Below are 14,961 nucleotides of genomic sequence, written 5' to 3' on the forward strand. Positions count from 1 at the left end.
CACAAACCACACAACAAACAGCCTGGAACAGTGAGGACCTGTTCCTCCTTTGGCCCCAACTTTGACCTCAGGACCAACCAGAGAAAGTCAAATATGCTCTTCACACCAATCACGCAAGATGCCCCATTTCTAGGTGATCCGCCTCCAGCTTTACCATGGCAACAGCCTCCAATCAGAGATAACTGATGCCTTCCCCTTTTCTATGTGACAAAGTTTTCCCACGTCCGTTCCTGTCTGCCTCTGAGTCTCTGCCAAACCCAAGTGATCAGTGCTGACTCCCTTGTCATACACAGCTCTGAATAGATGGCCTCTGTTCCTATCTGGGGTGTTTTCATTTTTTACTATGTTCTATAGCATATACATTTCTTTTCACGAAACAATCATGTTTCATATTAGTGTATTAAATTACCAGTGAATAAAATGAATGTTTCAGAGTGGTACTGGTTTAATCCTGTTCCCTTGGGTGTTCTCACACCCTGGATTGTAAGCACTGACTTCAGGATCACAGAATCCCTTTTTTAAAATCAGTTTATTGAATGATAATTTACATACCATATAACTCACCCATTGGATGTATTCTCCTAGTTTTCTTCAGAAGTTTTATAGGTTTAACTCTTACACTAAATTTTATGATCCATTTTGGGTTGATATTCATATGGGTGATGTGAAGTCAAGGTCTGGGTTTATTTATTTATTTTTTGCATGTGAGTATCCAGCTGTCCCAGCATCATTTGTTGGAAAGACTCTCTTCTCTTCCACTGAATGCCTTGATACCTCTGTTGGAAATCAATTGACCATCAACATGAGGGTTTATTTCTTTTCTATTCTGTTTCATTGATCTATATCACACTGTCTTGATGACTGTGGCTTTATAGTAAGTATTGAAATCAGGTAGTACAAGTCATCCAATATTCTTCTTTTTCGAAATGTTTTTACTATTGTAGGTCCTTTGATTTTCCACATGCATTTTAGAGGCAGTTTGGCTGCTTTGTCTTTGATCTCCATTCAGCTGAGGCACTGAGATCACAGTCTGTGCTCAGTCGCTCCGTCGTGTCTGACTCTTTTACAACCTCGTGGACTGTGGCCCACCAGGCTCCTCTGTCCATGGAATCTCCAGGCAAGAATACTGGAGTGGGTTCCCATTTCCTCCTCCAGGGGATCTTCCTAACCCAGGAATTGAACCTGTGTCCCCTGCATCTCCTGTGTTGGCAGGCAATTTCTTTACCACAGCACCACCTGGGAATCTCCAACTCACTTCAGCAGATACTATATTTAAGTGAAATATTTCTGCAATAAAATTCACACACAGGATCTTGGAAAGCTATTTATTTTCTCTTCTTAATTCTACATTCTTTACTAGCAACTTTAACTTCTCTAGAGAATCATTTCTCTTCTTTCTCTGAAATGTTCTTTGCTGGTTTTGTCCTTTAAAGTAAAGTCTTTCTTCAAAGTCATATAAGCAGTCACATCTGTTACAGTGTAGCTTCAAGTGCTTCATTGAGAGGAGCAGGAAAACACTACTACTATTCCCTTACCTAAGAAGGATTAATCATTTCTGTAATCTGAAAACTACTGTCAATGTTGAGTGCAGTAATATACATATATTACTTTTCCAAAAGAAAGTGGTGGTAGAAATTATCCTCTGTATAAACATAGATGGTGTTCAGAGTAAAATGGTTCCTCTTATAAAGAAAAAAAAAGCATATGCACAATACAGTCAATTATGAATGGCAGGAGAAAAAGCGATGCTGTGATTGGATAACAATCCACTAGCCAGCTACTCTCTAAAGCAAGTGGAAACATAATGCCTTTTTGAGTTTTCTTATTAGAAGACTCAGTAATCTACAAGTGGCTAGCTTTCATTTTTATTATAGTCCCGGTATTTAAAAAAATCAACACATTAACTTATTAGTATTATGGTTTTCAACGAAGTTTAGAACTTTTAAAAATAGAAACATTTAAGTCACATTTTAGCATTAGTAGAGCACCCTAAAAGTAGTAAGCATTCAATTAACATTTACAGCTAATGATTAAGCATTTATCTTATTTTTTTAATATTATATTATACATTAGCATATATGTTATATTGTATTGATATACATTTTGTACCAGAAAAAGTAAATGAAAAACATTCATACAGTCTACCAGAATGCATCTATGAATTGATAGGAGGACAAAAACAACATCAGGGTTAAAAAAAAAATTCTGGGAATTTAAAAATAATTTCCTTTAGCAGAAAAAAAACAACCTACTCTCCAGGAATACTGTGTTTTTCTTCTCAAGGAAGCAAATTCACAATGTGTATAAACCAGCCCAGTTGAGTATAAAGTAGGCAGAGTCATTTTGTTGTTGTTAGTTGTTCAGTTGTTAAGTCATGTCCGACTCTGCAAGTCACCTCCGACTGCAGCATGCCAGGCTTCCCTGTCCTTCACCATGTCCCGGAGTTAGCTCAAACTCATGCCCATTGAGTCAGTGATGTTATCTAACCATCTCATCCTCTGCTACACTTTATGCTGCTGCTGCTAAGTCACTTCAGTCGTGTCCGACCCTTTGCGACCCCATAGACGGCAGCTCACCAGGCTCCCCCGTCCCTGGGATTCTCCAGGTAAGAACACTGGAGTGGGTTGCCATTTCCTTCTCCAATGCATGAAAGTGAAAAGCGAAAGTGAAGTTGCTCAGTTGTGTCCGACTCTTAGCGACCCCATGGACTGCAGCCTACCAGGCTCCTCCATCCATGGGATTTTCCAGGCAAGAGTACTGGAGCGGGGTGCCATTGCCTTTTCCGGCTACACTTTATACTTAACTATAATTTTTTGGACACTTTTTTACTTAGTGGGTCTCGGTGCTGATTGAAGAGGAATGACAGAAACTATAGGCTTTGAAACTGTTGAGTAATTTTCATCTAATTGCACTATAAATACATAAATAATGCTGATAGCCATCAAGTAATAGGGGTTTCTTGAGTACATGTAGATATCTATACATCAGTTTGTATGTAATATGCTTACTTGCTCAGTCATGGCCAACTCTCTACAACATCATGGACTATAGCCTGCCAGGTTCCTCTGTCCATGGAATTTTCCAGGTAAGAATACTGAAGTGGGCTGCCATTTCCTTCTCCAGGGGATCTTTCCCACCCAGGGGTCGAACTCATGTCTCTTCCATTGGCATGCAGATTCTTTATCACTCTGCCACCTGGGAAGCCCAATATATATATTAAGTAATTAAGTGATTCAGAACAGTTTGACTCATTGTAAGGACTCAATATTAGTTCATTATTATTATATGGACATATTGGTGTTTTGTTTATATATTAATTGCATATACTTATTAAATAAGTAGAGAAATTCCAGCTCTATTAGTTGCACATGGAAGTAGTCAGTTGTCAGTCTGAACTTTTAACTCTGTGATATTGCACATTTCAGCAGTGTGTGTGTGAATGACAACCACCCATCAAACATTGAAAAGTCACCCATTCTTTCAGCTCTGAATGTTAATTTTGACATTATCTTGCCAGGGAAAGGAAGAAATGTGACATAAATGATTAAGGTAAAAGAATAAAAAAAAAAATGTTATGTGGCAGCCTGGATGGAAGCAGAGTTTGGGGGGAAACAGATACATGTATATGTATAGCAGAGTCTCTTTGCTGTTCTACCTGAAACTATCACAACATTGTTTGTTAATCAGCTATACCCCAATGCAAAATGAAAAGCTTAAAAAAAAAACTATACTTCAATAAAATTTAAAAATTTTAAAATTAAAAAAAAGAAATTAATAAAAATCATACTGGAAAAAAAAGGACAATTCTATAAGAGTGATATCTATTTCATGTTACCAGAAGTTAACTTGCTCAGTGTTCAGTCGTGTTCAACTCTGAGATCCCATGGACTGTAGCCAATGAGGCGCCTCCATCCATGGTATTTTTCTGGTAAGAATACTGGAGTGAGTTGCCATTTTATCCTCCAGGGGATCTTCCCGACCCAGGGATCGAATCTGCATCTCCTGTGTTGCAGGCAGATTCTTCACTGCTCAGCCACCAGGGAAGCCCAGCTGCTAACTTTCTCCTTTAACATGAGTTTGGACTGTTTGATGATTACATCCATTGGACTCAACTATAAAACAAATCATTTTCCTTTTAAGTGGGACTGTCTAGCAAGGGGCCTTGATTCAATATGTGTTAATTACAGGGATAGAAAATATTAGCTGGCCTATTCATTTTTGTAACAAAGTTGTGGGTGAACGTGGTGGACAGCTTCTGAGGTGACCCCAGTCGGACCTACCTCCCAGGAGTCACAAGCCTGTGCAAGCCCCGCCCCTCGAGTCCAAGTCACTTCTGTTTGTGTTGGAGCACTCTCTTGCTAGCACACTCTCCTGCTGACTGCAGCGCGGTGAGATGCTCTGTGGAGAGGTCCTTGTGTCAAGGAACTGAGGCCCGGGTCCAGCAGCCTGCTGAGATCTGAGTCCTGCCAGCAAACACAGAAGTGTAGCTGGAAGTGAATCCTCTCCAGGGGACCATGAGCTGACTGAAGCCTCGAAAGATCCTCAGAGCTAGGTACTCAGTTCAGCAGTGCCCGGGTTCCTGATTCAGAGAAACCGTGAGATAATAAATGCTGTAAATCAACATTTTGGAGTAATCTGTTACACAGAAATAGGTTACTAAAACAATGGATAAATTGAAGAGCCAAATATTTGCTTGATAAATTTGGGTTTCAGGGACATACAATTAGTTTAATTTGGCTCTAGTTATCTGAGATATTATGTAGGATGTCTCTGAGTTGAAAAATTATACAATATTTTGAACAGACACATTTTTTTTCTATTAATAATAATTCTCCCTCCCCCAACCCCATGCTCAGCCTGAGCTTCAGGATCTATTTTGCACACAGTGGTAGAACTATGATATTAGAATTTTTTATATTTTCATTTATTTATTCTATTTCTGTTTTGCAGGGTCTTCGTGGTTGCGCACAGGCTTTCTCTAGTTGCAGAAAGCAGGGGCTTCTCTCTATAGTTTCAGTACACCGGCTTCTCGCTGTGGTGGCTTCTCTTGTTTCAGAGCAAAGGCTCTAGGCACATGGGCTTGGTTGTTGTGGTTTATGGACTCAGTTGCTCCATAGCATATGGGATCTTCCAGGACCATGTCCCCTGAATTGGCAGGCAGACTCCCATCCACTGAATCACCAGGGAAGTCCAGAATTTTTCTTTACATGCCAAAAGACAAAAAATAAAATAATATGACAAAAATGATTTGCATGTCACAGCTCTGGGCTACATCATGTCACGGAACGTGAAGTTAGTATTTATTTATAATATGTTCATTACCCGTGGAAGAAAGGTACTTCCCATGGGGAATCTCCTTTGAGATGATTTGCCTGGATTACACCAGTCATAGTGCATTACGTCACACAAGAGAATGCTGATTGCCACTGTCAAACGCAATGTGCCAGATGGAAACTGCCAAAGAAAATTGTCTTTGAGCTTGCATGATATGAATGTCTCGCTGCTTCCCCTCGTCGTAAGTAATTTGTAATTCAAAATGCATATCATGGGCAGGTAGAATTCTGGAGAATGTGATTAAAGATGTAGTGTTGGTTACACGTGTGTGATTAAGATTTTGCCATACTTTCCTTCTACGACTTTGAGCTCGTGTAGCCAAGTGAGAAACTGCGTAAGGAAAGTAAGGCTGAAGTTTATTGAGTTAACTCACTTTGCTAGAGAAAGGAAATGGAATTTAGTGGGATTTCTGGCCTCACTTTATTCCAGGTCTAACAACGGTCTTGTGCAAGTTGGATGGTTCTGGTTTGAAGTTATCCTGTTAAAGTACTGTGGTTTTCATCTTCTGATGAATATAGCAGATTCTAAATAATTTAGATGTTAGCTTAAGGGCAGGTTTTGTATGGTACAGCCTCTCTTCTTCTGTTTCTGCATTTAGGGCACACTAATTAAGCATTTCAACCAGCTGTTGGAGGCAAGAGCAGATTATTGGGTTTGGCTTATTGGCTGCTCTGATAAAGAGGGTGATCCATATTGGTTTGGGTCCTATTAACAAGGGAATCAAAAGGCAATTGGTTTTAAATTTCAGCTCTTGCTGGATCAATGCAATGGATCAAGATACAATAGTGAAAAGATACTAATTTAGGAGGGCCAGAATTGGCCCTAATAATATCTGGTTTGTATTTCTATAGTTGAATGTTATAAATACTTTTAACCTTATTGCTATGGACAATTAGATAAATACAGCCTACTAAACCACGAGTCAAATTTACTTACTTTCTGGTCTGTTTAGAGAAAAATTGATCATGATTATCTGTTTTTTGCTCAGATTCTTTATAATCAGTCAGGTGTAGCAAGTTTTTCTCCATCCAGACACATGTAATCCTGACAAAGTCTGCTTTCTTCACTAATGCTGCTCCTGGTTGTCGCTTTCAGATGCCTTCAAGAAATCATTCTTTCCCACATCACATAAAAGATGAAACACATGTTCTAAGTAATTAACAGTGATGGAAGAAAATGGTCAATTATTTTGTATTGTATTTAAATTAGACTTATTACTCTTTTATAAAATCACCTTGATAAAAACATTTATTTAAGAATAAAAAATACAACTCTAACATGCTTTCTTGTTTGGTAAATAAATGTGCACTTGAAAAATAAAGCCCTAAGAAAAAAGTGTGAACCGAATACTGCTTTGTCTTTCAATTTACCAAAGAGAAAGATAAAACATGTGAGTCAGAAAGACTTTCCTGAGATAACTGCATAGTCTGTTACAGATAGGCTTCCTTGGTGGCCCAGCGGTGAAGAATCTGCCTTCGCTGCAGGAGATTCAGGTTCGATCCCTGGATCAGGAAGATACCCTGGAGAAGGAAATGGCAACCCACTCCAGTAAACCCATGGACAGAGGAACCTGGCGGGCTACAGTCCATGGGGACACAAAAGAGTCAAACACAACTTAGCAGCTAAACAACAATGAACATTATAGATAAAACTGGTTGGATAAGGAAAAAAATGTTAATAACTTCTGTGTGAAATTGGCTATAATCTCATGGATCAATATCCCTTTATGTAAATTTGTAGAAAAATATATTCATTATTACAAAGCAAGGCTTATTTATCCTAGAATAAAGTAGAAAATTAATTCATTTAAGAAATCTATAATTTCACCACCCAAAGCTTAATCTCTAATCCTTTGATTACTTATTATATACTTTCCACACAATTTTTTAGCCTGGATAGTATCAAGAGATATGCAATTTTACCCTGATTTTAACTTGCTTTCTAATTCAACAGTATTTTGCTCACACATTTCTTTTCAGTAATGTGGCATCAATATTATTCTTGATGGCTGCATTATTTCACTCTATGGCTATACCATACTTTGTTTAAACATTAGGCATTGCTGGACATTATAATCTGTTGTTAAGCAGTCCTAAAATAAACTTTCCTATTCGTAACATTTTTTAAGTCGTTGTCAAATTCTTCCTTTAGGATACATTCCTAAAATTAAAATTTCAGGATTAATGGTATACATTTTAAGTGTTTGGATACACTCAATTTATTTTATCAAGTGAGAATTTCTTTCATTTCTTCAAGGATATTTTCAGGATCCTTCTTGTTATTTGATCGTTTTATACTTTGTAATATGAACAACTCTATTTCTCATGCCAATGTGTGTCTTGGATGACTACTGGAGGTCATCTAGGAAATTAAATATCCCACCTGCGACTCAAATTTTTCAGTCAGAGGTTGACCTTTATGTAAATCAAAGAGAAAAGTTGTCTTGAGTTAATGTTTGCTAACTCGAATAACATTAAATATTAAAGTCAAATCTCTTTCCTTCCACCACACCACCACCTGCTTTTAAAAAATGACTTTGTGTTTGAGGAAGACTGGGCAGCATTGGATCATGTTTTCTTTGTGGTTGAGAGGTAAGTTATGAGCTTATGCTGAGCACATGTTTCTCTTTCACAGTCTTCCCTGTTCCTTTCATGTATCTTGCTCTATTTAACTCATTTGCATTCGTTTATGTCAAATAGTGAATCTAAGAAATCTTGGAATCAAAATGCCTGGTGGAGGTTTGCTCCTGCTTTATTAAGGTGGCAGATGTGTTTGCTACTGTATTCTTCCTACCCCTCCGCCATGACATAGATTATGTACGGATGTGCCAGGGTTTGGTTAGCAGTTAATGTTTTGTTGATATACTTTCATCTTGATGGGTATATCATCATAATTTTCATTCTTGAAGGCTGTGGTAATTATACTTTTTAAACCATTTAGCCTACGTAATAATAAAAAATTTTAATTCATTCTAATAATCTTCTATGATTACTTTGAAGGTATCCTAGAGATGAACAACTCCACTTAAATATATGTATTACATATAGAGGTATTAGTTTATATTCTGAACATTTAGGTAGGTACTTATGGATCAAGAAAGTTGTCACACTGATCAAGTGAACACCTTAATTTTTCTTCTTTTTCAGACTTAACTTTTGATTTATTTATATACTATCTATCTAGCTCAGAGTATGTAACATTCCTGATATAATAGAAATTATATAAAGATTTCACTGTGGTTACATTTATATTATACACATGTACAGTGTTTTTAAAGTTAAGGGCTGTCACAATTTGTGGTAAGCTAGGTGCTTCATCCTCTTTCACTGTAGTCTGCTGAAGCTATTTTGACAATCTTTTACAATATGGACTCATTAAAACACATGCAATAAAATGTGATAAAAGCATTCAGCTTCTCACATTCTAATTCATACTTCACTCTATTCCAACACAACTAAAAAAAAAAAAAAATTGTACTGCATCACCTGACAATAATCCCTTGAAGGTCTTTTCTCATAGAAAAGTAGTCTCAGTGGGGACAGATACAGGGATGAAAATGACACTGAATTTCAGGGTACCCCAAGAACTGCCAGGTTAAATATGTGCCTGTTGAAAACCATTTGCAGCAACATGGATGGACTTGGTGGTTATCATGCTGAGTGAAGTGGGTAAGACACAGAGAAACAGATGTCATGTGATGTTGCTTACATGTGGAATCTTGCAAAACAGAGGCAGAGGCAGGGAGGTAGAGAACAGACTTGTGGCTTCCAGGGGATGAGGAGTGGAGGGATGGGTTGAGAGAACAGGACTGACATAGACACATTACTGTATAAAATAGGGATTCCCTGGTGGCTCAGAGGATAAAGCATTTGCCTGCAATGCAGAAGACCTGGGTTCGATCCCTGGGACAGGAAGATCCCCTGGAGAAGGAAATGGCACCCCACTCCAGTACTCTTGCCTGGAAAATCCCATGGACAGAGAAGCCTGGTAGACTACAGTCCATGGGATCGCAAAGAGTCGGACACGATACTGTGGGCTTCCTGGGTGGCACTAGTGGTAAAGAACCCTCCTGCCGATGGAGGAGACATGGGTTCAATCCCTGGGTCGGGAAGATCCCCTGGAGAAGGGCATGGCAACCCACTCCAGCATTCTTATCTGGAGAATCCCATGGACAGAGGAGCCTGGTGGGCTACAGTCCAAGGGTAGCAAACAGTCAGACACAACTGAAGAAACTTAGCACACACACATGCAAGGACCTACTACGGTACAGCACAGGGAACTCTACTTGATACTCTGCCTATATGGGAAAGGAATCTTAAAGAAAAAGAGTGGATATGGGTATGTTGTAGCTGATTCACTTTGCTGTACACTTGAGGCTAACACAGCATTGTAAATTAACTATGTGCCCATAAAAATTAAAAGCAAGGAGGCGGTCCTAAGATAGCGGAGGAATAGGATGGTGAGACCACTTTCTCCCCAACAAATTCATCAAAAGAACATTTAAACGCTGAGTAAGTTCCACAAAACAACTTCTGAATGCTGGCAGAGGACATCAGGCACCCAGAAAAGCAGCCCATTGTCTTCAAAAGGAGGTAGGAAAAAATATAAAAGACAAAAAAGAGACAAAAGAGGTAGGGACGGAGCTTTGTCCTGGGAAGGGAGTCTTAAAAACAGAGACGTTTCCAAACACCAGGAAACACTCTCACTGCCTAGTCTGTGGCAAGCCTTGGAAGCACAGAGGGCAACATAACAGGGAGGAAAAATAAATAAACAATTAAAACCCACAGATTATGAGCCCAACGGTAACTCCCCCAGCGGAGAAGCAGCGCAGACGCCTGCACCCACCACTAGCAAGTGGGGGCTGGGCAGGGAGGCGCGAGCTGCATTGCTTAGAGTAAGGATCTGGCCTGAATGCCCTGAGCACAATCAGAGCGAACTAACTTGGGCTAGCAAACCAGACTGTGGTATAACTACCATGCGAAAAGCAAGCCCTAACCTAAGACACCACCAGGCCCAAGAACAGAACAAAGGACTGAACAGAGATAGCCGGCTGCAGACCATCCCCCTCCAATGACAGGCAGCCAGAGCCAGAAGGGGGCAATTGCAGCCCCAGAGAGACATTATCTACAAAACTGTAAGCAGGCTTCTTTGCTAACTAAGACTTCTTGGGGTTCTAGATGGTCAACATCTGCTTGAGAAGGTGCGCCGGTTGTACACCCAGAAAACTGAGCGGCAGAGACAGGGGAGGCGATAAGTCGCAGCGACGGCGCTCACCAAACACCTCATCACCTGAGCTGCTCGGACCTGGGAAGGGCACAAAACACAGGCCCAACCGAGTTTGCACCTCTGAGGACTACCCGAGTGCCTGAACCTGAGCTGCTTAGACCTGGGAGGTGCACGCAGCCCAGGGCAGGCCTCGGACGGTTCCCAGTGGAGCAACCTAGAGCCTGAGCAGTATGGGTAGGGAGGGTACATGCGCCACGAGCGGGGGCAGGCCCAGTGTGGCTGAGGCACTGCGAGCACATGCCAGTGTTATTTGTTTGCAGCGTCCCTCCCTCCCCACAGCGTGACTGAACAAGCGAACCTAAAAAAAGTGTCCACCACCGCCCACTTTGTGTCAGGGTGGAAATCAGACACTGAAGAGACCAGCAAACAGAAGAAGCTAAAAAAGAAGGAACCACCTTGGAAGTGACAGGTGCAATAGATTAAAACCCTGTCGTTAGTACTGACTGCATAGGAAAGGGCCTATAGATCTTGAGAAATATAAGCCAGACCAAGGAACTATCCAAAAATGAACTGACCCCACAATACCCACAACAACACCAGAGAAAGTCCTAGATATATTTTTACGATCATTCTTTTTTTTTTAATTTTTAAGTCCTCTATTACTCCTTTAATTTTCACTTTTATAACCTACTATTACTTTGCAAAAAAAAAAAAAAAGACTATTTTTTAAAAGCAAACTTCATATATATATATATATTTTTTTTTTTAATGATTTTTGTGACTTTGTGTTTTTTTCTCTTTCTGTTTTTTCTTCTTTTCTTTAATATTGTATTTTTGAAATTTCAAACTCTACTCTAGATTTTTCATCTTTGCTTTTTGGTATTTGTTATCAATTTTGTACCTTTAAGAACCCAATCTTCAGTACCCATTTTTGCTTGGGACTGAGAGTACTGGCTTGACTGCTCTCTCCCCCTTTGGACTCTCCTTTTTCTCCACCAGGTCGCCTGTATCTCCTCCCTAACCCCTCTCTTCTCTACCCAACTCTGTGAATTTCTATGTGTTCCAGATGGTGGAGAACACTTAGGGAACTGATTACTGGCTGGATCTGTCTCTCTCCTTTTGTTTCCCCCCTTTTATCCTCCTGGCCACCTCTGTCTCCTTCCTCCCTCTTCTCTTCTCTGTATAACTCTGTGAACATCTCTGAGTGGTCCAGTTTTGGAGTGCACATAAGGAAGTGATTACTGGCTAGCCTGCTCTCTCCTCTTTTCATTCCACTTCATCTCATTCGGGTCACCTCTAACTCCCTCCTCCCTCTTCTCTTCTCCATGTAACTCTGTGAACTTCTCTGGGTGTCCCTCACTGTGGAGAAACTTTTCATCTTTAACCTAGATGTTTTATCAACGGTGCTGTATAGAAGGGTAACTTTTGAGACTACTGTAAAAATAAGAATGAAAACTAGAAGCAGGAGGCTTAAGTCCAAACCCTGAGAACATCAGCGAACTCCTGACTCCAGGGAACATTAATTGATAGGAGCTTATCAAACGCCTCCATACCTACACTGAAACCAAGCACCACCCAAGGGCCAACAAGTTCCAGAGCAAGACATACCACGCATATTCTCCAGCAACAAAGGAACACAGCCCTGAGCTCCAAGATACAGGCTGCCCAAAGTTACTCCAAAACCACAGACATCTCATAACTCATTACTGGACACTTCATTGCACTCCAGAGAGAAGAAATCCAGCCCCACCCACCAGAACACTGACACAAGCTTCCCTAACCAAGAAACCTTGACAAGCCACCAGTACAACCCCACCCACAGCAAGGAAACTCCACAGTAAAGAGAACTCCACAAACTGCCAGAATACAGAAAGGACACCCCAAACTCAGCAATATAAACAAGATGAAGAGACAGAGGAATACCCAGCAGGGTATTCCTGGATATCCCTGAACAGGATAAATGCCCACCAAACCAAACAAAAGAGGAAGAGATAGGGAATCTACCTGATAAAGAATTCCAAATAATGATAGTGAAAATGATCCAATATCTTGAAATCAAAATGGAATCACAGATAAATAGCCTGGAGACAAGGATTGAGAAGATGCAAGAAAGGTTTAACAAGGACCTAGAAGAAATAAAAGAGTCAATATATAGTGAATAATGCAATAAATGAGATCAAAAACACTCTGGAGGCAACAAATAGGAGAATAACAGAGGCAGAAGATAGGATTAGTGAATTAGAAGATAGAATGGTAGAAATAAATGAATCAGAGAGGAAAAAATAAAAACGAATTAAAAGAAATGAGGACAATCTCAGAGACCTCCAGGACAGTGTTAAACGCCCCAACATTTGAATCAAAGGAGTCCCAGAGGAAGAAGACAAAAAGAAAGACCATGAGAAAATACTTGAGGAGATAATAGTTGAAAACTTCCCTAAAATGGGGAAGGAAATAATCACCCAAGTCCAAGAAACCCAGAGAGTCCCAAACAGGATAAACCCAAGGCGAAATATCCCAAGACACATATTAATAAAATTAACAAAGATCAAACACAAAGAACAAATATTAAAAGCAGCAAGGGAAAAACAACAAATAACACACAAGGGGATTCCCATAAGGATAACAGCTGATCTTTCAATAGAAACTCTTCAAGCCAGGAGGGAATGGCAACACATCCTTAAAGTGGTGAAAGAAAATAACCTACAGCCCAGATTACTGTACCCAGCAAGGATCTCATTCAAATATGAAGGAGAAATCAAAAGCTTTACAGACAAGCAAAAGCTGAGAGAATTCAGCACCACCAAACCAGCTCTCCAACAAATGCTAAAGGGCATGCACTAGACAGGAAACACAAAAAGGGTGTATAAACTCGAACCCAAAACAATAAAGTAAATGGCAACGGGATTATACTTATCAATAATTACCTTAAACATAAATGGGTTGAATGCCCCAACCAAAAGACAAAGACTGGCTGAATGGATACAAAAACAAGACCCCTACATATGTTGTCTACAAGAGACCCACCTCAAAACAGGGGACACATACAGACTGAAAGTGAAGGGCTGGAAAAAGATTTTCCATGCAAATAGAGACCAAAAGAAAGCAGGAGCAGCAATACTCATATCAGATAAAATAGACTTTAAAACAAAGGCTGTGAAAAGAGACAAAGAAGGACACTACATAATGATCAAAGGATCAATCCAAGAAGAAGATATAACAATTATAAATATATATGCACCCAACATAGGAGCAACACAATATATAAGACAAATGCTAACAAGTATGAAAGGGGAAATTAACAATAACACAATAATAGTGGGAGACTTTAATACCCAATCACACCTATGGATAGATCAACTAAACAGAAAATTAACAAGGAAACACAAACTTTAAATGATACAATAGACCAGTTAGACCTAATTGATATCTATAGGACATTTCATCCCAAAATGATGAATTTCACCTTTTTCTCAAGCGCACACGGAACCTTCTCCAGGATAGATCACATCCTGGGCCATAAAGCTAGCCTTGGTAAATTCAGAAAAATTGAAATCATTCCAAGCATCTTTCCTGATCACAATGCAGTAAGATTAGATCTCAATTACAGGAGAAAAACTATTAAAAATTCCAACATATGGAGGCTGAACAACATGCTGAATAACCAACAAATCACAAAAAAAATCAAAAAAGAAATCAAAATTTGCATAGAAACAAATGAAAATGAAAACACAACAACCCAAAACCTGTGGAACACTGTAAAAGCAGTCCTAAGGGGAAAGTTCATAGCAATACAGGCATACCTCGAGAAACAAGAAAAAAGTCAAATAAATAATCTAACTCTACACCTAAAGCAACTAGAAAAGGAAGAAATGAAGAACCCCAGGGTTAGTAGAAGGAAAGAAATCTTAAAAATTAGAGCAGAAATAAATGCAAAAGAAACAAAAGAGACCATAGCAAAAATCAACAAAGCCAAAAGCTGATTCTTTGAAAGGATAAATAAAATTGACAAACCATTAGCCAGACTCATCAAGAAACAAAGGAGAAAAATCAAATCAATAAAATTAGAAATGAAAATGGAGAGATCACAACAGACAACACAGAAATCCAAAGGATCATAAGAGACTACTATCAGCAATTATATGCCAATAAAATGGACAACTTGGAAGAAATGGACAAATTCTTAGAAAAGTACAACTTTCCAAAACTCGACCAGGAAGAAATAGAAAATCTTAACAGACCCATCACAAGAATGGAAATTGAAACTGTAATCGGAAATCTTCCAGCAAACAAAAGCCCAGGTCCAGACGGCTTCACAGCTGAATTCTACCAAAAATTTAGAGAAGAGCTAACACCTATCCTGCTCAAACTCTTCCAGAAAATTGCAGAGGATGGTAAACTTCC

The 14,961-nt window shown here is 39.4% G+C and overlaps 1 long non-coding RNA gene across 2 annotated transcripts; it reads right to left on the reverse strand.

Moving 5' to 3' along the window:
• Window positions 1-4,401: 4,401 nt before the first annotated feature.
• LOC129653911 (uncharacterized) lies at window positions 4,402-12,222 on the reverse strand. Of its 2 annotated transcripts, XR_008715270.1 has the most exons (5): window positions 12,169-12,222; window positions 6,271-6,854; window positions 5,323-5,454; window positions 4,970-5,201; window positions 4,402-4,579 (listed from the first exon to the last, which is right to left on the reverse strand). It is a non-coding gene; the product is annotated as an uncharacterized LOC129653911 (long non-coding RNA). The 2 variants fall into 2 exon arrangements; XR_008715269.1 differs by lacking the exon at window positions 4,402-4,579 and having other exon boundaries at window positions 4,629-5,201.
• Between the last annotated feature and the right edge of the window lie 2,739 nt (window positions 12,223-14,961).

The sequence above is a fragment of the Bubalus kerabau genome, chromosome 5, assembly GCF_029407905.1.
Source record: "Bubalus kerabau isolate K-KA32 ecotype Philippines breed swamp buffalo chromosome 5, PCC_UOA_SB_1v2, whole genome shotgun sequence".
NCBI lineage: Eukaryota > Metazoa > Chordata > Mammalia > Artiodactyla > Bovidae > Bubalus > Bubalus kerabau.